Source organism: Globicephala melas, chromosome 5 (assembly GCF_963455315.2).
Source record: "Globicephala melas chromosome 5, mGloMel1.2, whole genome shotgun sequence".
NCBI classification, from domain to species: Eukaryota; Metazoa; Chordata; class Mammalia; order Artiodactyla; family Delphinidae; genus Globicephala; species Globicephala melas.
The window spans coordinates 113,710,405-113,734,144 of NC_083318.1; the positions used below are offsets into that span (position 1 = coordinate 113,710,405).

General features: G+C 40.3%; 1 long non-coding RNA gene across 1 annotated transcript in view; it reads left to right on the top strand.

The window, feature by feature from the left end:
- LOC138842694 (uncharacterized) overlaps window positions 1–17,239 on the top strand; it is a 39,639-nt gene extending 22,400 nt beyond the window's left edge. The window contains exons 4-5 of the long non-coding RNA XR_011377454.1: window positions 15,884–16,075; window positions 17,119–17,239. This is a non-coding gene — a long non-coding RNA (uncharacterized lncRNA). The remainder of the gene's footprint in view (window positions 1–15,883; window positions 16,076–17,118) is intronic.
- Window positions 17,240–23,740: the final 6,501 nt, after the last annotated feature.

Consider the following 23,740-nt stretch of genomic DNA (forward strand, 5'->3'; position numbering starts at 1 on the left):
CGAAGAATTTAATATTATGCTAAGTTCATACAAAAAGCTAAATGAATATTGGCTTGATATATTGTTAACAAGAATTAACCAAAAAAAAAAGAAACTGGTACAAATAATTTTATAATGTCCCTTAAAGTGTATGTTTTGAATTATTTTCATATGGACAAAACATTTATAAGTGCTACAAATTGTCAGTGATCACTCTAGAAGCAAGCAGTAAAGCCTTTTTATCTTTATTAAAATTTTTCAGAGATGAATCTTATAGTTCATAGATAAATGGTGGAAAAGGAAACATCCACTTATGATTTTTAATAACTTGAAAGAAGAGTTAAGTTTCTTAGGGTTTCTGAGTAATAATTTTCACACATTAATTGTTAAGTAGTCTTTTTTTTTTAAAGCTTGGTGCTATTTTAATATTGATTGATTGATTGAGTTTTGGCTGTGTCGGGTCTTAGTTGCGGCGTCTGGACTTCTCTCTAGCTGTGGCGCAGGGGCTCCAGAGTGTGTGGACTTTGTAGTTGTGGCACACGGGCTTAGTTGCCCCTCGGGCATGTGGGATCTTAGTTCCCCGACCAGGGATTGAACCCATGTCCCCTGCATCAGAAGGCATGTTTTTAACCACTGGACCACCGGGGAAGTCCCAACTGTATGTAGTCTTATCTCAACATTTTCTAAAGTGTCTCTAGATGTCTTAATCATCCACCTTATATAAACATATTAAAAACTTGAGCCTTGCAATTATATATAAAAAAAAGGAGGGTAGCGTTTTGGTTTGATTTTGGTGACACTGCTTCATGAAGGCAAATGCCAACACCTCCTGTTGAAGCATTTCAGTTTAATGAAGTTCCTTTTAACATATATTTAATAAAATACTGTATAAAAAGCTCAGGTATTTTACTACGTGCTTTGTGAGCAGCACTTCTCTTTCTGCCTTTTTGGGAAACTCTGCTGCCTTCTGATTATAAATGATCTGTATTTTGTGTTGTTTCTTAATGTTTCCGGAGTCTAACATTATGGAAAAACAAAACCTACCTCAGGAACATTAACATATAAAGCCAAAGATTATCTTGCCATGAGCCATCGCTATGCCCTTAAATGATATAAATTTGATCAAAATCAGGTATTGAAGTAGACGACATTCACTGTGGAAAGTTGGCATTCCTTTTCCTACTTTCTGAAAATCCCCAGAAACTTGTTTATTTCAGTAAAGAGCCCACCATCCTCCAAACACATCAGCCTTTCGAAAGCTTTATTTAAATACCTCTGCCAAATGAAAGGTTCCTTTCATGCCATTTCAAGCCCTGAAGTACCAAAAGGGTAAATAACTTGAAGTATCACTTTTGACTGACTTGACTTTGAAAGAGGCACAGGCTGGGTAAACAGCCGCTCAGCCGCCAGACGCTCACCTGCCTCTCTAAACAGTCATCTGCTAATATTGGGAACAATGATCAACACCTTAATTCACCCGATTAATGAGTTAGAGCCCATAGAAAAGGACAAAAACCCATAACTTTTCCACAAACTTAGTTAAATGTCAAGGTGTTTAAAGGCCTAGTTAGCAAGTATATTAGATGAGATATGTCAGTTTCCCAATTTATGACTCTGACTTGTCTCTTGTGATTCCTTATAGCCTCTAGCCATTCTCCTCTTACCTGAGGCATTCTCTGGCAAAAACCTGATGCTTCCAGTCATTCTGCATTCTTGTGTTTCTTCAAAAATAATTGGACAGGCACCTTTCCATAAACAATCATCATTAGTTATATACAGTACACAGATCCGAACACCACACAAATAAGTTTCAATGGAATGTCTTGAGCCAAATAGTAGTAATTTGCCCTGTGTGTTACAGATGTGATTGACAGAGAGTTAATGCACTTAGCACTTTTCCAGGAGGCTCTGAGCATCGGCTCCTTGATGCTCAGAAAGTCCTGCTCCCAGAAAAGTGACATAGACATTGACCATTGAGTTTGTTGCTATTCAATAGACGGTCCGTTTCCAGAATCTATGATTAAAGTCATTATAGGAACTGTCAGCGGGGGAAAGAAATGGAAACTGTCACAAGAAGCAACTGTCTGAAATGTTCATGATTCCCATAATATTTAACAGTTTTAAAGCAGGGGATTTTAACCTAATGAAGATCAACCTAAATTATAAAGCTGCAAGCTTCAAATATTTTCTGCTAGGTTGGTGAATCCCACATCCCTTTATTTTTCTTGACTTTTAACCTCCTTGGGAAAATTCCGAGAAAATAAAAATCAAAATAAATCTTTGTACTTATGGCTATGAATGAAGTTTACAACAAAAATGAATTAACATCTTTCAAGTATCTGTTATTAGAAGCAGGCATACTCTGTAAAAAGATTGAGGAAATAAAGCTGAAACTGAGTAAACTAGTAGCACATAATTTGAAAGATTTGAATCATTATTTTTATATTCAAAGATGATGATAACTTTAATTTGATAGAACACAGTATTTCTAATCCGGCAATGATCCTGGACATGTTTATAAGTTGCCAGCAGGTTTTTTTTTTTTTTTTTTTTCTGATGTTAAAAATGAAAATTTCTGATTTAAAATCAGAATTTGTTATGGTTTTTTAATCTTCTATAGAGAGCATTGGCTCTACAGACCGTTAAAATGATTTATAAGTTCAAACATATTTTTTGAAATGCATTCATTCCAAAAAGATTCTAAGTATATATTTCGAGTGTTTATTACCACCTATTAGACGATCAATGACTAGTTTAGCTCACTTTGTACAGTATTTAAAAACAAATGGCATGTCTGAAAAACTGTCACAGACGGGAGGAGCTTCAGAGACAGGATGACTAATTGTAATGTGGTATCCTGAACGGGATCCCAGGACAGAAAAGAGACATTAGGAGAGGCTAGTGAAGTTGAATAAAGCATAGAGCTTAGTTAACCAGCACTGGTTCCTTTGTTGTGACAAATATGTAATAGCACTTAGAGTATGCCATGGGACACGTATACTAAAAAAAAATGATTTGTTGTTTATCTGAAATTCCAATTTAACTGCGTGTCCTGTACTTTATCAGCTAAATCTGGCAACCCTAGGAGTAACGTAAGATAATAATGTTAGGAGAAACTGGATGAGGGGTATACCGGAACTTTCTCTAATATCTTTGCAACTTTTCTGTAAATCTAAAATTATTCCAAAATAAAAAAGTGTATTTACATTTTTAAAAAGCAATGGGAAAACATACAGCCAAGAAATGTAGTTTGCTTCACTATTTTAGTCAGAGCATTTTACACACCTAAGAAAGATTAAAATCTGACACCAGCCTAAACTTTAATTTTTTTCAATATGTAAACAAGTTCACCCTTTAAAAATAATGTATGTTTTAACCTCATTTGTCATTAAAAGGAGAGCCTAGTACAATAATACTAACAGTAATATTCTTCTATTTATTTTTCGTTCCTCACCTGCTACGCCCAGGTTTTGACATTAAGAATATTGTGTTTGATATTTTCTGCATTAAAAGCCACTTTAGGCTTTGGTTCCATTTTACTCCCAGTCAGAAAGATCAGAAAAAGCTCAGGTCACACAGTGAGAAACTTTATCCACTGAATGAGACATTATCCATTCCACCAGACTGCAAATCAAAGAGTATCTCTTAGGCTGCTTAAAAATTCATTTTAAAATCTGATCCTGATTGTACTTTTATGGTAATTTCATACCATCAATCATCCTTTTACCTTTAGTCTCTGGGTCCACTGGTCTCCCCATAGATCTCATTCACTCTCCCTCATTATAATTCTTTAGGTGAGAAAACAGGGGAAGAAACCTTAACAGAAAATGAGGGAAAGATGTAAATTTCTTGAGAAAAGTCAGGTTCACTAAGAAGCAGAGCTAATGATATGTTCTGATCTTCCCTTCTTTGGGCAATTAAAAGATGGGAGGAAAAAAGAACCCCAAAAAGGAAAAAAAAAAAAAATCTCCCATGCAAATAACGTATTTGTAATCTGCATTTGATCTTACTAATAGACCTCATAGTTTTAACTTATCAGCCTCCTGACTTGTTTTTGCCATTGGACGTGAACAAAAGAAATATTTTTGAAACTCTTGAGAACTCTTTCATTGTGTGATGCTTGCCTGCCCTTCACCGGGCTGCCTCCTTTCTAATTCTGTTTTTAGTAAACGGAATTATCAGAGTGTAGAATTATCAGCAGGCAGCTATGAGCCACACAGAGTAGGCCCCTCTCTAGGTATATAAGTTCACATAGAGTTATGGGAAATCAATAATATAACTTTGGTTATTATTCTCCATTTGGCAATGTATATATGCCTGCTCCAGCTAACAATTAATCACTGGAAGGGAGTAGCATGGGGCTCTGTATCAGCCAGAAAGCACTCGTGGCAAGTGAAATGATTTCTAACATCCAGTTTAAGTCAAGCATTCAGTCAGCCTTTTCAGCATGATTCAATTTTACTAACAGTAAATGCTATATTTTGGCTCCATTGATTTGAATGCTGACTCCGGTGTAAAGCATATTTCTTAGAGCAACAAGAAATGTAGCAGGTAATAAACTCAGCAGCGAGCTCAGCCTCGGTACATTTAGATTGGAATAAAAAAAAGAAATGGCCATTAACCACAAGGGAAGCGACTGACTTCACTGAAGCCCCAAGTCCAGCTGCACCATCGTTTTTAATGCCTTTAACAAAATGTTGCCATAAACCACAGAATGCCAATAATAGCAATAATCCCTCCAAAATGGGTTGTTACCAGCAGTTAGTGACCAGTTTCTTAGTTAATGGCCTGAGGGGAAAGGCTTTAAGAAAGCCGCATTCGCTATTTCCTCTCAGGCAATTTAACTGGATGCATTAAACTGCATTTTCAGTGGGATTTCAAAATGTTTGTGCTCTGACAAGGCACTCATCTTAAGGTCTTTTGATTAAATCTCCGTCTCCCACAGTCTTAGGAAGAACAAATAAGCAACCCATCGAAGTGTGGGAGGGGGATAATTTGAACAGTCTCTTAATTAATATCAAGTGACAATCTGAAATATGTAAAAATATATTTGCCGATATCATGCAGAGGTTCTTTGTTCTGATGTAACGCTCTCTTATTGATGAGCCGTAAATGGAAGCCTCCCCTCCACCCCCACCCCCACCCCCGCCCCGTTCATTCATTTCTTCATGCAAATAATAATCTCGCTGCTATCTTTGTGGGGTTGACTGTGAAGATCAAAGGCGATTCTATTTGTGAAAGAGATCTTGGTGATGCTGGGTACCAGAGGCAGGAACTGCTAGCCAGCCTCCACCTTCATCACTAGTAACCAGATGTGCTTTGGCACAGCTACCTGGTTGATTCTCACATACGCCCAGAGGGTTAAATGCTAACTTCCCTTGCAAAGGCAACTGGGGGTGGGAGTGAGGAGGTGACCAAGGAAATGAGCTTTTGGTAACTGCTCCCAGCCAGAGTTTAAGCCCATTCAAATTTAGATTGAAAAATCAGGATTTAAGGGATTCCGTTTTTACTTTAGGGCTTATAAAACACCAACCCCACTTCTGAAAATGTAAACTTTTGATCAGATGTCTGTTTCTTATAGGATAGTTTCCGTTAGAAAGAAATTGTGCTCAGCATGCAAATTAAATCAGGCCCATAGACCTGGGACTTTGAAGTGATTATGAGTTTTAAAGTTCCATAAGTGAAATAATAAGAATGTTGTCATTATTAATATTGGGACAAACTGTCTGATGCTGTTCTTATTGGGCACCATACTGTACATGAACACAGAGGTGTTTTACTCACATGTGTGAGAAAAGCTGACTTAAATATAGTTCAGGTGATAATACAGTATACCATAGCTGAGATGGTCATAACTAAATAAGAATAAGAATAATAGTAATAATGCATGTAACATTTTTCTCTCAGAAACTCCAACATAATATTTCAAATGCCGTCTTTTTTGATGCATTGTTTTTCCTATTTACACCTAAAGTAATTTCTTCTGATTCATAGTTTACATATGCAATTAACATATTAGCATGAGGCATGGCCATCAAAACACTTCTCTTAGTTCAACACGTTAATCACAGGAATACACTTCTAGATTTTTTTTTTTTTTTTTTTTGTGATACGCGGGCCTCTCACTGTTGTGGCCTCTCCCGTTGCGGAACACAGGCTCCGGACCCGCAGGCTCAGCGGCCATGGCTCACGGACCCAGCCGCTCCGTGGCATGTGGGATCTTCCCAGACTGGGGCACGAACCCATGTCCCCTGCATCGGCAGGCAGACTCTAAACCACTGCGCCATCAGGGAAGCCCCTATACTTCTAGATGTAAACTCAAATGTTCTGACACTTTTTATATACCAATCATTCAGAAAGGTGAATAGGTTAGGTAGTATTATCTAATTCATCTACTTCCACAGTCTATTGGTTTTAAGTGAAACACTTCAGTTGTTCATTATTCGCAACCATTTATCTAACTTTGCAAATTAAGACAAAAATGATTGACATTACAAAGAAAATGGCCTGCCTCAGGCACTGGTCTGCTGCTACTCATCAGGTTCAGTGCAGTCTCAGATTACAGATGCTCACTTTTATGTGTGCACTGAGGGGACAAAAGTAAAGGGCATGCCGTTTGTACCATCTAATCTATCTATCATCATCATCTTTTATTACATATTATATGTAATATGTTTCATATTTCACTGTGTGGGAAAAAAACAAGCAATATAAATGAAGCCTTACGTAATAAGTTTATCAAATTGAAATTGTATTTCAAGGAAAATCAAATATCCATTTGAAATCAGAAGTTCCTGTTTTCCTCATAACCAAAGTTCAGGTGGGTCTAGCACCAATCCCTTTTAAAGGATGGTTGGAAAATGACAGAGGGCAGGGTTTGTCCCCTGAAGTGGATGTGTTATGAATGAATGGAAAGGAAGATGCTGCCCCACTCTGAGGCGCCATTTGACAGTGTGAAGGGAGGACAGTGTGAAGGGCAGGATTCATCTGCCAGCTCGAGGCAGATGAATCGGAATCCTTGCCCCAGAAACAGAGTTGAGCTTGTGCAGAGGAGGGAGGTGCTGAATCCGCTTCCCTCAAATCTGGCCTTTCTCCCCCAGCCCCACAAATGGCCATTTTATAGATGTCTGAAGTTATTGTAGGGTAGAAAACGCTGTTTATCCTGCAATGCACCTCAGGAGAAAATGATGATGTAAAAGGTCTGGTTGAAAGTGTGTGAGGTCATGGCTTCTGCAGGGGAAGAATGGAGGGATTCTAAGTGTGGGCATGGATGCATGAGGAGAGGCTGTGGACGCAGTGACCCAACTTTGCAGCTCTTCGGTGTTTCTTCATTTGGCCAGTCCTTTTGCCTGTAAATGCATCTCTCAGGAACGTTATACAGATTCTAAAATAGATTAAGAGTGCTGAATTCCTCGGAAGGAAGATAAGCAAGCATTCCACTATGACCACGTCTTGAAAGATTACGCAGAATGGAGAGAAAATGCCATGTCTTGCATATAAAACATAACATTAATTCAGAATTCTGCTAACTTAACTTTCTTTTATTTGACACAGTGCTAATGTATTATAATCCGAAGAGTAAACAAAAATGTGAAAGGAACGTAACGAGTACACATTCTTTTGGAGGACCCAAGTGCTTTGTTTTTTGTTTGTTTGATGTTTTGCGGTACATGGGCCTCTCACTGTTGTGGCCTCTCCCGTTGCGGAGCACAGGCTGTGGACGCGCAGGCTCAGCGGACGCGCAGGCTCAGCGGCCATGGCTCACGGGCCCAGCTGCTCCGCGGCATGTGGGATCTTCCCTGAGCGGGGCACGAACCCGTGTTCCCTGCATCAGCAGGCGGACTCTCAACCACTGCGCCACCAGGGAAGCCCCCAAGTGCTTTGTGTTCACTCAAAAATGTTGCCATTAGTGGGAGAGAGTGATGAGGGGTCACAGGGAAGAGGAAGACAACATGCTGATTGTACTGTTTGGTGTTTTCTTACATATTATTACAGTTTAATTCTCAACTACGAGGTAACTATTATTATCTCCAGTTTACAACTGGGAAAGCCATGGCATTACGCCCAGGCTAGTATTTTGCACAGCTAGTTAACTGGCTGAGACCCCAAACCCCACACCAAGTCTCCCAGAGGCCAACACCCAAGCTCTTTCTTTGGCAATAATTTAGGGTCCCAGTACATGCAAAATCAGCCTAGCAGGGCCTCTGCCTACAAACCCGTCGATAACAATTAATTTGAATAATTAGAACATATCTGTTATTGCAGTTACATTTTTAAATACCAATTTTAAAGTCTACATATTTCCAAAATAAATTTTCCACATATAGTTTTGATCCCTGACATAAGTTTCCATATCGTCTTGGCCGGAAAAAAAAGTCTTTGGAAAGGATGTTTTTACCTCCACTCATGGCCTACTTACTTTGCCAAATGATCAAAAGATTAAAAAGAGCTTTTCTGAAAGGTTTTCTTAGGATTATATAGTATGTACATTTCTTTCACTCACTGCTCCCTAATCTGCTTTTATTTTCAGACTTTAAGAGATTTCCTAGGGACACACTTTTCCAAAGAATCTGACACCAACCCTTGGGCTGCTTATGGAAATGGAACTGCAAACACACAGCCCTGGTACCTTGGGCTTAGCCAAATGTGAAAGATTTTTCAAATTACAAGGTTATTCAGTAACCTAAGCCATTTAATATGAAATCACAAAATTTTAGGGCTAAAAGGGACCCCTAAGAACATCAAGTTCAACTCCTCAAATGTGTTTGAAATCATTAAAGTGAAGCACAAAGTACCAAGTAAAGCTGATTTCTTCAAAAGTTTTTATCTCAGTGTGGAACCTCCTTGCTAAGGACACTTTACTACAAGAAATTCTCAGCATTCTGGCTGGATAACAGTCCTTGAATGTGAACAAAGTAATCAAATCAGATTTGTGCACATAAACTATATTATAACAGGGCAATGAGTTTCAGACTCTGCTCCCATTCCACAAGCTGGACCGTGGGGCCTCACTGTTAAAACTTAATGAATGTCATCTTTTTTCAAATATGTAGGAAAAAATTTAATCGATAGAATTTTCTCTGCTAAAATTTTTAGCCCCCGGCATATTTTTAAAGCCTTCTCTGTATAAGACTTTACTATAAACTATCTCGTTTAGAACCAAACTGAATTTGTCCCTTTAATATTTCATTATGTTTCACGTTATGACTTTTAGTTGTTCAACTAGTTGAATATCTTTGGGACTCACAGTAATAGCAGGCTACTTTCCTGACCAAGAAACTGGTGCCACAAAAATAAATTATTTTCCTTTTTAAAAAAAATTTTATTGAAGAATAGTTGATTTACAATGTTGTGTTTAATTTCTGCTGTACAGCAAAGTGACTCAGTTATACATATATTATTTTCCATTATGGTTTATCACAGAATATTGAATATAATTCCCCGTGCTACAGAGTAGGACCTTGTTGTTATTCCATCTTATGTATAATAGTTTGCACCGGCTAATCCCAAACTCCCAAATCATCCCTCCCCCACCCCACCTCCCCCTTGGCAATCACAAGTCTGTTCTCTATATCTGTGGGTCTGTTGTTGTTTTGTAGATATGTTCATCCGTGTCATATTTTAGATTCCATATATAAGTGATATCATATGATATTTGTCTTTTTCTGCCTGACTTACTTCGATTAGTATGATAATCTCTAGGTCCATCCATGTTGCTGCAAATGGCATTATTTCATTCTTTTTAGTGGCTGACTAATACTCCATTGTATATATGTACCACATCTTCTCACAAAGATACCATTTAACCAATTGTCAGAACTACTTTTACATCACACAGCATAAAATGTTCTAACCACATTTCTGTAAATGGTACATTATAAATAACATTCTGTAACGTGTTTGTTAATCAAATAGGGAAGCAAGAATGATACACATCACCAATGATACACATTTATCCAATAGATTCCCAGAGAAGCAACTGAGGACTCCTGGGCTTGGGCCTGTCCTGGGTGGGCCTGGACCAAGGGGTCAGGTCAGCAAATGGGGGGAGGGGTGAGATGCACCCCAGCAGGTGGTACAGTTGGTTCATTCTCTTCAATAAAGAAAGTAAATAAATAACATGGGTATGATTTCCAGGATTTTGCCCATATGGCTCATAGTAAGTCATTTGTGAGTCAAGAATGAATCATAGTATGAGTGATGAAAGCACAAAATAATAGAAAGGATTCTATTGTAAAATACATGAAAAGAAAGTCTAATAGGAAAAGTTGAGTTCATAAAGTAGAAAGGAAGTGGTTACTGCTAATTCTTCAAAGAACTGACATAGAAATTTGAGACTTTTTTTTTAATGGATCTGGAAAGACCTATAAATTGTGCCTGACCTGGAATTTTTCAAACAAGTTCCTAAGGCTAGTATTGTCTCCTTTTGTTGGCATAGCATTGTGATTCTCATTTAGAATGTCCAAAGTCAATGTAGGATTGCAGGATTAGCTTCCCGACTTTTAGGTATCAGAACAGAGGTTAGATGCTGAAAAAAGCCACCTAAGAAAAATGGGGCAGAAAGGTGGTAGTAACATATATTAGGATTCAAGCCTACATAGCAAGTTGTATGGGTGTCTCATTCAACCTCGGCAGCAGAGCAAGTCAGGGGAGCTGAAAGTAGGAAGAATTCTTCTCCTAGCAAGTGTCTGCGGAAGCTCTCCTAGTTGGTCCTCTAATTGGCCATGAAGATGGATAAGAGGATATGAATGAGATGAAATCAGCAAATAGAATTCTATGGAATAAGGATAGACTATAAGCAGAAAAAATAAACTAAAGGATAGAATTCTCCTGGCTGTACATTTTAATCCCCCAGGTTTTTTTTATGCCTTCTCTGTGTGAGACTTTAGCCTAAAATAGTATCTCATTCAGAACTTGTTTCTTAGGATGAAGTGGTTTGGTTTTGATGACTGAGCAAAATGATGTGTTGGAAACAGCTGTTCTTTATCCTTCAGTGTGTCCTTACCACCTTGCTCTGCATCTGACACGTAGTAAGTGTGTAATAAACTATCATTAGTGATAAAATAAATGAATAACTGCTGTATGCATGGGATTCTGATGAGTGGAGAGGGAGACGATTCTAAAGTCGAATATTAGTACTACCTCAAAAGGGTTGTAATTTCAAAATTTCTTTCCATTTCCACTGCTACCGCCTTGGTCCAAATGTTATCATCTCTCACGTCAACCACTGCTAGTTGGCCTTCCTGCTTTTACTCTTGCCTCTTACACCATTCTGTTCTCTGCAGAAAGGCTGAAGTAATCTTGTAAAAATATGAACCGTATCGTGTCATGCTCCTGCTTTAAACCCTTCGATGTGTTCCTGGAGCAGTTAAAGTACAATCCGACCTCCTCACTGAGCCTACAAGGGCCCTGCCTCACCTGGCACCTGCCTAACTTTCTTACATTTTATGCTTTGCTATCTGCTTTAACCCCTGTGCTCATCTTACACTTACCTTCTTCCTATGCCAAGTATGTGCCAAACTTATTCCCACCACAGGACCTATGCGCTAGCTGTTCTCTCGCCTGGTAAGCCCAGATGCTCAAAAAGCACACTCCTTCCTATCATGAAGCCCTCAGCTTACACCTCCTCTTTGGAGAAGGCGTCTCTGAACGCTCTGACCACTCAGCCAAAAAAGTTCCCAGGTGTCCTCTAGGATATCACTGATTATCCTCATCATTTGGCACCTGTAACAGTTTGCTCCTTTCTTGTTAACTTTTTTATTGTCTGTCGCCCCTGTGTTAAAGGATAAGTGTCCTGAGAACTTATTCCAACATGCATCCCCAGGAACCAATCTGGCATTTAGTAAGTGTTCAGTAAAAGATTGTAGAAGAAAATGGACAAATGAGTCGTCTTGTCGTGACTATGCAAAGAGAAGTGCTTAGAGGAGTTAGTACATCGGACGGGGGCGCCGCAGCGTGTGGACACAGCACAGAACATAGCACGGGCCGCCGCCGGCGGATTGGGGAACTGACGGCTGAGTGGAACCCGCAATCCGCTGCCCACTCGCCGTTATGGAAAAGCACGCCACGCTACACTATTGGCTGTTCTACACCAGCCGAAAGAGGGAGGTGGGTCTACACTCCTGTAAGGGCCGGGGTGGGGTTCTCGTGAAGCCCCCCGGGTGAAGGGGACGCCAGGGGCAGGAGGGGTGGGCAGAGGAAGGTCTTGGGGAATCCTGACAAAAGAATGGATGTTCTGTGGGCTTATGGGTATTCCTTTGCATGTCCCAAATGTCAAACAACAGATTAACACAAGGGAGACATCATTTAAACAAGAATATTTTTGGTATCATGGAGACAAAGCAATGGCTTCTTGAATGGGATTCTTTTCTTTTCAGCCTTTTGTTTGGAGCACTCCTCAGATGTGAACTATTTAAATTTCATCTGAGCACGTTTGAAACAAAGTTTTCAAGGGGCTGTTTTCTCATAACTTCTGGCCAGTTTCACAAAATCTATAGCGTTTGGGTGGAAAGAAGGGAACCCTCCTACACTGCTAGTGGGAATGTAAATTGCTGCAGCCACTATGGAGAACAGGATGGAGGTTCCTTAAAAAACTAAAACTAGAACTACATATGACCCTGCAATCCCACTCCTGGGCATATAGCTGGAGAAAAACATGGTCCAAAAGGACACATGCACCCCAGTGTTCATGGCTATTTACCATAGCCAAGACATGGAAGCATCCTAAGTGTCCATCAACAGAGGAATGGATAAAGATGTGGTACATATATACAATGGAATATTACTCAGCCATTAAAAAGAATGAAGTAATGCCATTTGCAGCAACATGGATAGACCTAGAGATTGTCATACTGAGTGAAGTCAGACAGAGAAAGAGAAATATCGTATGATATCCCTTATATGCAGAATCTAGAAAGAAATGATACAAATTAACTTATTTACAAAACAGAAACAAACTCACAGACTTAGAGAGCAAACTTATGGTTACAGGGGTGGGGTGGCGAAGGGTCTGGGAGAGGGATAGTTAGGGAGCTTGTACACACGACTATATTTAAAATGGATAACCAACAAGGACCTACTGTATAGCACAGGGAACTCTGCTGAATGTTATGTGGCAGCCGGGATGGGCAGGGAGTTTGGGGGAGAATGGATACATGTATATGTATGGCTGAGTTGCTTTGCTGTGCACCTGAAACTATCACAGCATTGTTAATCAGCTATACTCCAATATAAAATAAAAAGTTTAAAAAAAAATCTGTAGTGTTTTAGTGCGATTCTTGCCAGCCAGTGCAGGCAGGATGGTTTTCTGTGTTTCAGGTGTATAAAATTGTTGACAAATAAACACCGACTGTGTCAGGAGCTAACATATTCCTAGGCAGGGTGTTCTAATAGGAATTTGCGATGGGCTGGGGGAAGGGGTGTGGGTGATGAGGTGGAAATCTGTCCACCCACACTGGTGGAAAACCTACTTTAAAACTCACCCAGCACCAACTGTACTTAATACGGTTGTTACAGGGAGTATGTGTGCTATGATGGCAATGTGTCAGGCCTAATTGGGACCTTCTGAGAGCTAAGAGGACGTGCAATTCTAGCAGGAAAATGTTAATTCAGTCACAAACACTGTATTCACAGGAAAACTTCCCTTCAGCCCTCCCTGACTTTCTTACTTAGCTATTCAAGGCAAGTGATGGGTGCATGCAAACTTATAAAAATTTAAACTATTTGGGTGCTTTCGGAAATGAGTTACAGAGCCCAACTCAACAAAAAATATTCCTCCATGAAAATGTGGTACTTAATAGGTACAGCTGAATCCTCTCTCACACAGGGGCAGGTCCAGCCAGTCAGAAAACCACCTGGATTTACAGGAGTGACATTTGCAGGTGATTCAAATACAAACCAAGCCTACCCTGTGAATGTAAGCCCCAAGGAATTCACAGCTCTCGGCATTCACCTTAATTTCCAATTTTAGGTTAAGTGTTCGCCAAACCATTTCTGGAATGATAAATGGAAAGTGATATGAGAGAGACATCTCTCCTTTTCTGGCTTAGAGGGAAGCTGAGGAGGGGTGGAAGGTTGTCTATGTTGATATAATCAATTCTGATGTCATTAATACCCAGAGAGGGGGCTATTCCCTGCAGGGGGCTGACCAAGCGTATGGTTTCCATTGGTCTTTTGCTGAAGTAGAAGCAAGGGGTCAAGGTACTTCTCAGGTCATGAGATGACTCTAGAGGTCATAACCTTCACATCACCTTGCTAATTAACAAACAGTGAACGAGAAAAGCAACAGCTCATAGATGCCAAGAAACAGTTTCCACTTCTCACTTGTGGGCCATACAGTGTGGCCCACCATGAAAAGAAGCTTTGACCAATAAACCGTGAAGACTATAAAGATAGATCTAAAGGGAATAAAGCCAGAGAACTTAGGGAAAGGTACTTTACCATGTCTCTCCTTTGTATGTGAAAACAAAAAAAAACTCTATGGGGTTTCATTGGGAATCTAGATGTATTGGGGAAGTTTGATGTAATTATTGAATATTTTTTGTCTTGGCCTGTCTGTAATAACATTCACTGATCACATACTATGTGCCAGATACTACCCATGGGCTTTACATTCAATTCTCACAAAGCAAGTATATTACTATACCCATTTTCACAGACAAAGGAGGTGCACTAAATTGCAGCACTCCAATGAGAATAAAATCCCACCTAATGTATTGTTTTCCAAAAAGGATTTGAGCAAAACTGGAAAAATATTTTGACTTGCAAGAAGTGCAGACTAGACGATCCTTAGGAAAGGACATTGGCCACGATGAGGAGGAAGAGAACAGCGTTCCAGACTTAAATGAGACTTTCAGACACGGGGTATGAGCACTCGTGAGTCAGAAGCAGAGCTTCCATGGATCAGAAATCTTGCAGTCAGACCTTTTCCCCTGCTACCTAAAATGAAAGAGGCCCTGGTTCATAGTATTTGCCTGGACTGCTCACCTGTGTCCTGATAGCTGTTTACTAATGTGTTTGCTTTGTTTGTATAAACATGTTATCTCGAGGGCTGCAAGGGGAGTGATGTGGTAAATCTCCGTAACAAGAGCTCTTCTAGGAGATCATTTGTTTCCCTGCATCCAGTGTATAACCACACATCACTTCCTGATCAGTTACATTTAGGATGAGGTGGGGTGATGTGTCCTGCCAGGTTCCCCAGAAGCAACCCTTTGTTTATCCAGATTTCTTCCAGATCATTTCCAAAGATCTGTCTACTTGTGTTTTAGTTCACCAATGTTTTGTTTACAGCATCTCACGGAGACCAGGCAGTATAGAGAGGGACGCTGTGTTTTGTGATGTTTTCCTTTCAAAGCTTCAGGCTCAAAGAGAATTGACTAGTGTCAGGTGACCTTTAGCTGAGGCTTAACAAATCAGTACCATCCTCTGAACAGAAAACAGCTTTATTGGACATCACGCACCAAACCAACCACAGCAGCTTAAGTCGTTCTCAAGGATTCAAAGTTAGAATAATGCCTATTTTAAAATAAATTTTAAAAATTTCCCTTGGGGAATTTTTGTCCCTTAAAATATTTTTCCTCTCTGATGAAACTTATACAGAAGTAGCAAACATTACTTTTCCAGCCAGAGACACTAACTCCCACCTTGTCATACAAGCTAAAGTGCTCTCTCTATCTGCCATGCCAGCTCGAAACTTACTCAAGGGAAAAAAAAAAAAAAATCTCAGCATGAAACTCATTCTGACTGTAGGAGGCCCCATGAACCGTGTTTAAAAATTCAGCAGAAAATGTCCTCATCTCATATGTGAAGTTCTTTTTATAAATGCTTAATGCTTTGAATTTTAGGAGCCACTTTCATGATTGTTTTTCTGGGGAATCTATGAACTCAAGAAAATATGCTATTACAGGTGGCATTTTCGGAGAAGACGGCATGCTCCTGGCTTAAGAAGACCATGCCGACACTGCTGGTCCTTGTTGGATTCACACAGTGAATGCTTTTAACATTGTCTTGGAACGCTTATTTCTGAAACTGATGAACCAGCCGGTGGCAAAATGGGGAATATTGCAAAATAGTTTCGGACACGGAAAAGACCAGCTTGGTGAGTGTATCGGATACCTGTATCCCCAGTCTACACCCACACACAACCCACATCCCCCATTAAGGTGGAGGGACACAATAGTCAGGTTTCTAATGTGTAGGATAACGTATTCAGGGACAGTTGTCAATGCTACTCGATGCTCCATCATCAGTAGTAAATGTAGAATTTTCTTTCTTTTGTACTTACTCTCCCCGATTCATCTCAGGCATCTCTGCTTCGGGTCATATGCATCTGTGTCAAGGCCCTCTAAAAGACAGGGCCAGGGAGATTTCTCTCTCTCTTTGGGGTGTGAGATAGGTCACAATTCCCCCAGAGCTGAATGGATATGATGGGATACATAAACTTAAGGACATAAAAGGAGAAGCAAAGCTTTAGATTCCAATGGTCCAAGAAGACTGACTAACTCACCAGGCCCTGATGGTTTTCCATGGTGACCCACTCAGCACCCCTTCTAGAAAACAAGGATTCTTTGTTACTTAAGATAATCCAATGTGGATATTTTTAGTGTCCTCCTGGGACCAAAATCACTTACCATGGATACTCATTGCTCTAGGTCCACAGCAGTGAAAGGGCATTGGGGAAGGATTTGGGCATGGCCAGGGTGTAGACTCGGGCTGTCTATGAAATTAACATCTCTAGCATGATGGTTCTCAAACTTTGCAGCCAGAGTTTAGAAGACACCGACACATGTCTTGTGGCTCTTGACAGAGGCAATCTGACTGATGCATCCTTTGCATAATCTGCCTATAAAGAATAGCAATTTTTTTGTTTCATCCGTTTGTTTTTTGTATTGAAGCCCTAAGATTGTGCAACCAAAGGGCAGATTACAATGACTTGATTCTGAACAAGAACGCAGAAATTGCTTACCGTAAATCTGGGAGCCTGAACAAAGAGGGGAGGGTCAAAACTTTATGATATGTGTCAAATATATTCATAAGTCAAATTTTGGTAACATGCTAATATATGGAGGTTTAGGCATATTAAGAATAATTTTGGGGGCTTCCCTGGTGGCACAGTGGTTGAGAGTCTGCCTGCCAATGCAGGGGACACGGGTTCGTGCCCCGGTCCGGGAAGATCCCACATGCTGCGGAGCGGCTGGGTCCGTGAGCCATGGCCGCTGAGCCTGCACTTCCGGAGCCTGTGCTCCGCAACGGGAGAGGCCACAGCAGTGAGAGGCCCACGTACCGCAAAAAAAAAAAAAAAAAAAAAGAATAATTTTTGGAATGGCAGACTGTATTGTTCATATATGGAATCATACCTTAAAATGTGGAACACTTAGCATTGCATGTCATTTCCATATCCTCTTGTCCATTTACTCCTAATCAATGTCACGGTTAAGACCCTCAATAATTAATGCATTCCTAGTTTCCCCTCCTTAAATTTCTTCTAAAGTACTAGGAAGACACAATGCCTCATTACGTACATCCTTTATCACCTCTACATTTACCTGGTCATCAGAATACTTATCCATGTGAAGGATTTCTCTACTTCTATAATAAAACATTTTGAAGTATTAAAAATGTTTACTTGAACTCATTGTATGAGAGAACATGAGGTGTTCCTTTCAAATTTCAGCACCTTACACAGTGTCTGGCCCATAATGGCACTCAATAAACTCTTACTGAATTGATTTAAAAAATTTTATTGCTGAAATGAAACAGGGGTATTAGCCTTTTTACACAGCCTCTCATATCCTCCTCTTCGAAAACTACAATATGCTCACTGCTACCTACTACTTTCACTTCCAAAACTGTGATTTAAAAAAAAAAAAAACCTTATCGGGAATAAAAATTAAGCTGTTCTACAACATTGAGAATGCTAAATTTGAGAAGATTTTAAAACACTTCTGCAGTGAAAAATGACACTTAAATATTCATATTAAAACCATCATATAGGAGTAAGTTTTCTTATCAACTTGTATTTAATATCAAGAGCTTCATATCTTTTGAAAAACTATGAAAGAGCAAAGATGAAAGAGCAAAGATTTAACTTATAAAGGAAAATGGCATTTGAGAGGGGTCTGGAAGAGCAGGCAGGTCTTTATATTGAAGAGGGACAAAGATGGGAAGCCAGGTACTGGTCAGTGTGAGATCAAGGATTATGTCTTACACATAGTAGGGCCTGGCACATAGTAGGTGCTCTGTGATTGTTTAGTGAAGGAATAATGGAAAGAAAGCTACAAAGGTGAAACACACAGAGACTATTTAAGAAACCACAAGTTGTCCCATTTGGCCAGAGAATAAGTTAGGTCAGAGTTTTCCAATGTTGGTACTACTGATGGTTAGGACAAGATAATTCCTTGTTGTGGGAAGGGATGTTCCTCGCATTTCAGGATGTTTAGCAGGGTCACTGACTTCTACCTACTAGATGCGAGTAACATCTCCCAAGTTATGACAGCCCCAAACATCTGCAGACATTGCTAAACATCCCCCAGGGGACAAAAATCATTCCTGGTTGAGGACCATCGTGTTAGGTAATTGCTGGAAAACAGAGGAGGAGAAGGGAGGTAGGATCAAAATTTGAGAGCTCTGGTATGTCAGGATAAGGTATTTGTACTTAATCTGATAGACAAAGGGTATTTACTAAAGATTTCTGGGCTAGGGAATTACAGAATCAGGGTTGTGATTTAGGGAGAATAATTTGACAGTTTCTATAACTGCATTTTTGTAAAATATATAGAAGTATGCATATACTACATATCAAATAACTGAATTACTTAACATTCTTGTGCTTCAGTTTTCTCATATGAAAAATGGGGATAATTGGGGCATTATAATGATGATTAAATGGGGTAAATCATATAAGTACTTGGAACAGTGCCTGGTACTTTTTTTTTTTTTTTTTTTTTGGCGGTATGCAGACCTCTCACTGTTGTGGCCTCTCCCGTTGAGGAGCACAGGCTCCGGACGCGCAGGCTCCGGACGTGCAGGCTCAGTGGCCATGGCTCACAGGCCCAGCCGCTCCGCGGCATGTGGGATCTTCCCGGACCGGGGCACGAACCCGTGTCCCCTGCATCGGCAGGCGGACTCTCAACCACTGTGCCACCAGGGAAGCCCAGTGCCTGGTACTTTTTAAGTGAAAAACAATTCTTTTGTCATTATTGTTAATATTATCAAAAATCAGGGCACTGCTGCAGCTCAAACGACTTTGAAATATTTTTGAGGTACAACTGCCATTTCTAATATGAGTCGGTATCAAACCATGTGTTCCCAAACTAAGTCCAAGTATAACCCAAATCATCACATGCAAAAGGATTGCTATTCTCATTTCTCCTTAAATCCTGGATGAAAAGCTCATCAAATCACAAAAAAATAAAATGGGAGAAAAGTGGAAAGGAGGAAGAAAACTGATTTTAAAGCTTATTCTCGAAGGACCTTCAAGATGGCAGAGGAGTAAGATGTGGAGATCACCTTCCTCCCAAAAAATACATCAAAAATACATCTACAGGGCTTCCCTGGTGGCGCAGTTGTTGAGAGTCTGCCTGCCAATGCAGGGGATGTGGGTTCGTGCCCCAGTCCAGGAAGATCCCACATGCCACGGAGCGGCTCGGCCCGTGAGCCACGGTCGCTGAGCCTGCATGTCCAGAGCCTGTGCTCCGCAATGGGAGAGGCCACAACAGTGAGAGGCCCGCATACCACAAAAAAAAAGAAAAAACATCTACATGTGGAACAACTCCTACAGAACACCTACTGAATGCTGGCAGAAGACCTCAGACTTCCCAAAAAGCAAGAAACTCCCCACGTACCTGGGTAAGGCAAAAGAAAAAAGAAAAAACAGAAACAAAAGAATAGAGACAGGACCTGCACCACCGAGAGGGAGCTGTGAAGCAGGAAAAGTTTCCACACACTAGGAAGCTCCTTCACTGATGGAGACAGGGGTTGGTGGGGGGGAAGCTTCGGAGCCACGGAGGACAGCACAGCAACAGGGGTGCAGAGGGGAAAGGGGAGATATTCCCGCACAGGATCGATGCCAACCAGCACTCACCAGCCCAAGAGGCTTGTCTGCTCACCCCCTGGGGCAGGTGGGAGCTGGGAACTGAGGCTCCAGCTTCGGAGGTCAGATCCCAGGGAGAGGATTGGGGCTGACTGCGTGAACACAGCCTGAAGGGGGTTAGTGCACCACAGCTAACTGGAGGGAATCCTGGAAAAAGTCTGGAACTGCCTAAGAGTCAAGAGACCATTGTTTTGGGGTGTGTGAGGAGAGGGTATTCAGAGCACCGCCTAAACCAGCTTCAGAGATGGGTGTGAGTGGCAGTTGTCAGTGCGGACCCCAGAGACGGGTATGAAATGCTAATGCTGCTCCTGCAGCCACTGAGAATCCTGTGTGCGAGCACAGGTCACTATCCACAACTCTCCTCCCAGGAGCCTGTGCAGCCCACCACTGCCAGGGTCCCATGATGCAGGGACAATTTCCCTAGGAGAACACACAGTGGGCCTCAGGCTGTTGCAACACCATGCCAGCCTCTGCCGCCACAAGCTCACCCTACATTCTGTACTCCTCCCTCCCCCTGGCCTGAGTGAGCCAGAGCCCCCGAATCAGCTGCTACTTTAACCCGGTCCTGTCTGAGTGCAGAACAGGTGCCCTCAGGAGACCTACATGCAGAGGCAGGTCCAAATCCAAAGCTGAACCCCAGGAGCTGTGCAAACAAAGAAGAGAAAGGGAAATCTCTCCTAGCAGCCTCAGGAGCAGTGGATTAAATCTCCACTATCAACCTGATGTACCCTGCATCTGTGGAATACCTGAATAGACAATGAATCATCCTAAAAATGAGGCAGTGGACTTTGGGAGCAACTGTAGACCTGGGGTTAGCTGTATGCGGCTGACTAGTTTCTGCTTTATATGTTTATCTTAGCTTAGTTTTTAGTGCTTGTTATCATTGGTGGATTTGTTTATTGGTTTGGTTGCTCTTTTCTTTTTATTACGTTTTAAATTTTTTTATTTTAATTTAATTTAATTTAATTTTATTACTTTTTCTTTCTTTCTTTTCTTTCTCCATTTTCTTCTGAGCCTTGTGGCTGACACAGTCTTGGTTCTCCAGCCGGGTGTCAGGCCTGAGCCTCTGAGGTGGAAGAGCTGAGCTCAGGACATTGGTCCACCAGAGACCTCCCGGCCACATGTAATATCAATCAGCAAGAGCTCTCCAAGAGATCTCCATCTAAATGATAAGACCCAGCTCCACTCAATGACCAGCAAACTTCAAGGCTGGACACTGCATGCCAAACAACTAGCAAGACAGGTACACAACCCCACCCATTAGCAGAGAGGCTGCCTAAAATTATAAAAAGTTCACACATGCCCCAAAACACACCATGGGACGCGGTCCTGCCCACCAGAAAGACAAGATCTAGCCTCATTGACCAGAACACAGGCACCAGTGCCCTCCACCTGGAAGCCTACTCAACACACTGAACCAAATTTACCCACTGGGGGCAGACACCAAAAACCATGGGAACTACAAACGTGCAGCCTGAGAAAAGGAGACCACAAAAACAGTAAGTTAAGCAAAATGAGAAGACAGAGAAATACACAGCAAATGAAGGAGCAAGGAAAAAACCCAACAGACCAAACAAATGAGAGGAAATAGGCAGTCTACCTGAAAAAGAATTCAGAGTAATGATAGTAAAGATGATCCAAAATCTTGGAAATAGAATGGATAAAATACAAGAAACATTTAACAAGGAACTAGAAGAACTAAAGAGCAAACAAAAAATGATGAACAACACAATAAATGAAATTAAAAATTCTCTAGAAGGAATCAGTAGCAGAATAACCGAAGCAGAAAAACGGATAAGTGACCTGGAAGATAAAATAGTGGAAATAACTACCACAGTAGAGAATAAAGAAAAAAGAATGAAAACAATTGAGGACAGTCTCAGAGACATCTGGGACAACATTAAACACACCAACATTCAAATTATAGGGGTCCCAGAAGAAGAAGAGAAAAAGAAAGGGACTGAGAAAATACTTGAAGAGATTATAGTTGAAAACTTCCCTAATATGAGAAAGGAAATAGTCAATCAAGTCCAGGAAGCACAGAGAGTCCCATACAGGATAAGTCCAAGAAGAAACACACCAAGACACATATTAATGAAACTATCAAAAATTAAATACAAAGAAAAAATATTAAAAGTAGCAAGGAAAAAGCAGCATATAACATACAAGGGAATCCCCATAAGGTTAACAGCTGATCTTTCAGCAGAAAATTTGCAAGCCAGAAGGGAGTGGCAGGAGATATTTAAAGTGACGAAAGGGAGAAACCTACAACCAAGATTACTCTACCCAACAAGGATCTCATTCAGATTTGATGGAGAAATTAAAACCTTTACAGACAAGCAAAAGCTGAGAGAGTTCAGCACCACCAAACCAGCTTTACAACAAATGCTAAAGGAAGTTCTCTAGGCAGGAAACACAAGAGAAGGAAAAGACCTACAATAACAAACCCAAAACAATTAAGAAAATGGTAATGGGAATATACATATTGATAATTACCTTAAATATAAATGGACTAAATCCTCCAACAAAAAGACATAGACTGGCTGAATGGATACCAAAACAAGACGCATATATATGCTGTCTACAAGAGACCATTTCAGACCTAGGGACACATACAGATTGAAAGTGAGAGGATGGAAAAAAATATTCCATGCAAATGAAAATCAAAAGAAAGCTGGAGCAGCAATTCTCATGTCAGACAAAATGGACTTTAAAGTAAAGACTATTACAAGAGACAAAGAAGGACACTACATAGTGATCACTACATAGTGATCAAGGAATCAATCCAAGAAGAAGATATAACAATTGTATATATTTATGCATCCAACATAGGAGCACCTCAATACATAAGGCAAATGTTAACAGCCATAAAAGGGGAAGTCAACAGTAACACAATCATAGAAGGAGACTTGAACCCCACTTTCACCAATGGACAGATCATCAAAAATGAAAATAAATAAGGAAACACAAGCTTTAAATGATACATTAAACAAGATGCACTTAACTGATATTTATAGGGCATTCCATCAAAAAACAACAAAATACCCTTTCTTCTCAAGTGCTCATGGAACATTCTCCAGGATAGATCATATCTTGGGTCACATTCAAGCCTTGGTAAATTTAAGAAAATTGAAATTGTGTTGAGTATCTTTTCCAACCACAATGCTATAAGACTAGATATCAATTAAAGGAAAAAAATCTGTAAAAAATACAAACACATGGAGGCTAAAAAATAAACTACTAAATAACCAAGAGATCACTGAAGAAATCAAAGAGGGAATAAAAAAATACCTAGAAACAAATGACAATGAAAACACGACCCAAAACCTATGGGATGCAGCAAAAGCAGTTCTAAGAGGGAAATTTATAACAATACAATCCTACCTCAAGAAACAAGAAACATCTCAAATAAACTACCTAAACTTACACCTAAAGCAATTAGAGAAAGAAGAAAAAAATAAACCCAAAGTTAGCAGAAGGAAAGAAATCATAAAGATCAGATCAGAAATAAATGAAAAAGAAATGAAGGAATCAATAGCAAAGATCCTCTTGGACCGGGGCTCATTGCAGCTCTATTTACAACAGCCCGGAGATGGAAACAACCTAAGTGTCCGTCATCGGTTGAATGGATAAAGAAGATGTGGCACATATATACAATGGAATATTACTCAG